Below are 2,807 nucleotides of genomic sequence, written 5' to 3' on the forward strand. Positions count from 1 at the left end.
TCCTTGTGATTTTTCACACACTTTATTTTGTAATGAAATCTAGCACATCAATCTTCAGAATATTTCTAAGGAAACAGCTGCACAGCAAGTATTTAATAACAAGCGTTTGAAACATGAAATATAAAAATGAAACACGGAAGCGTACTTACAGTAAAGTACCTTCTTAAACTATACTTCATAGGAAGGAAATATATTTGAAATTTCAAGAGTATTGGAGTCAATACTGGAAATTAAAGAACAGTGCCAACTAAAAAAAAGTGTCTATGTATTTTTATTTTTAAGTCAGCATTTCCATGTGACGATGACCCAGCTTCTCCTCCAAGTCCAAAATTTACTTACCGAAAATATTTGTTAGAAGAATTTCTCTCATCACCCACACTGCCTTTACCCTGTGAGGAAGGACCTGTCAGCTTGGAAGCAGTCAAATTTGATGGCGTCCTTAATGCAGGAGAGACAAGCCAAGGAAAGGGGAAAGAAGAGGCCTACCTTAGACCCAAGACAAGATGCAGCAAGGCTACAGCTCTGTACAGAATTACTTGGATAGATCAGACAAAAGCTTCAGAGACAGACAAAAAATAAAAACATTTTAAAGCTAAAAGTAAAGCAACACCAAGATACATTTAGTGCCCCAGCATTCTGATATTGATTTTGTTTATAAAAAGCCAGAAGGTCACATTTAAATCAAGGATTAATAGCTATACACACACCGTTATATCTCTCTCAGCTTGTACTGGCAGTGAGGGTTGCCCACGCCCCAGGTGCCAGACCTTGCACTTGGACTTGTTGAACCTCATGAAGTTCACCTGTGCCCACTGCTCAAGGAACAGCTGCAAAGTCAGAGATGACAGACAACGGGCATAAGGCAGACAGTACTGATGTAATTGAAGCATGTTAGCATTCTCCATTAAGGCTTTTCTTGATCCTCTGTTGGCAGGAGCATGTGGATAGGTGCTGACATCCCAACACCTGCAGTAGGTAGGAACAGATCTTGCCTAGGATTAGGCAGTGCAGCTACCAGCCTTTTACAGGCAGGACTAGGATTAGTTAGCATATAAGAAAGGCAGGGAACTTGTGAGTGTGGAAAAAGTGTACATGTCAGTCTTTCTAAATCTGTGGTGCAGTTTTCATCTTGAATTATGTCAGGTTTTTTTTCTGATATAATGAGGTCATGGCTGCTGAAAGGGAGAGCATGAGGACAAACTTACCTTGTAGGGTAGTGGCACGAGGCACCGTAACTGAGAGTCAATTAACTACAAGGTAGTTTGCAGTTAACATTGAATGTTTAACTGTCACATCTAAGCTTCAAGTCTTCAAAGGTGGGACAGGTAATTGCTCTGCTGAGTTCTGCTAAATCCTATAGTTAGTGATTTGAATAGGAACTGCCTGTGTGCATCTCTCTTGCTTCTCTCCCAGAATCCCTTAACAGTTATGGGGAATGCTTGGGGAAAAGTTGTGATACATATCAAGTGTTGATGAAGGAATGGCATCAGGCTGTGCTGGGGAGATTCAGGTTGGATAATAGGAAAAAATTCTTCTCCAAAAGGGTGGCTGGGCATTGGAATGGGCTGCCCAGGGAGGTGGGGGAGTCACCATCCCTGGAGGTGCTTAAGAAGAGCATTGATGTAGTAACTGGGGACATGGTTTAATGGCCTTGGGTGATGGGTTGGGTGGACTAGATGATCTTAGAGGTCTTTTCCAGCCTTAATGATTCTGTGATTGGACTTTATGATCTTGAAGGTCTTTTCCACCCTAAACAATTCTATGATCCTATGAAAGAGGAAAAAAAAGAAGAAAAAAAAAAAAGGTGGGGAACTATTTTCAGGAAATCTTGTTTTTCCTGGTAGGATAAATGTTCCTTTAGTAAAACCACATCCAAATGGACAAAAGGCTGCTGAAAGGATTCAGCTAATATTGTTTGGTAGCACTGCCATGCAATACGTAGCCCAAAGGGAGTCTGCTCCTGCTGTAGGTCAACTTGTCCTGAGCTGGATAGGTGGGAATTGTGTAACCCTCAGCATGCCATCATAGCTTTTGGTCACAGCAAAATGTTTTTTGTTGTTTCTTTGCCCTTTTGCGTGTTCTGCCTTGCCCCCAGTTTGTGTTACCTCAGTACTGCCTTCAGATTGTGCAGCAGCAGTGCTGGTTGTCTTACCCTGACTGGTATGGACTGAATGGGAGGTGCTGTGGCTGTTGCATCCTGATGAGAAGTGTCATGTGTTTGGCACTAGGCAGCACACTCTCTCTGACAACTCCACTTTGAGTCCTCTCTGTGAGGCTGCTTTCATGTCTGTCCTTCACACAGCTCTAAAAAATGCCTTCTGATGTGGACTAGTATTACTCCAGAGAGCTGTGACTGCAGCCATCAGCCATGGGCCGCTCCAAGCTCACATGCACAGGCATGCCATGACTGGGTTGCCAGGCACCTCTGACAGCTGGCTTCGCTGAGAAGTCTACTTCCAAGTTGCTTTTCACATACAAGATCTTATAAGTGTTCCCTTGGCAGATCTGGCATTTTGGTGACAAACAATGGTAAAACTGATTTCAGTTTACTGATGAGACTCACTGGAGTCTTCTGCTTTATTGTATGGGGTGGCTGATCTCTCTGGAGCCAAACTTGACTGTTGATCTGCTGATAGGTGTATGGTTGATTGGCTATGAGAATAACAAATGTATGGGAGAGCTGCAGCCCTACCTAATGCCAGGTGAGTTCCTGGGTCAGGATGTAATTGTTTGTTTCACCTGCATGCTTTTGTTGTCCCTTCCAAATGGTACTGGGTGATAAGAGTTTCCTTTTTTGGATTTGCATT

The 2,807-nt window shown here is 42.9% G+C and overlaps 1 protein-coding gene across 2 annotated transcripts in view; it reads left to right on the forward strand.

Annotated features, from left to right (window-relative positions):
• Window positions 1-2,807, forward strand: part of NT5DC2 (5'-nucleotidase domain containing 2) — a 24,763-nt gene that overhangs the window by 9,717 nt on the left and 12,239 nt on the right. The gene's annotated exons all lie outside the window — the stretch shown is intronic.

This window comes from Meleagris gallopavo, chromosome 14, assembly GCF_000146605.3.
Source record: "Meleagris gallopavo isolate NT-WF06-2002-E0010 breed Aviagen turkey brand Nicholas breeding stock chromosome 14, Turkey_5.1, whole genome shotgun sequence".
NCBI classification, from domain to species: Eukaryota; Metazoa; Chordata; class Aves; order Galliformes; family Phasianidae; genus Meleagris; species Meleagris gallopavo.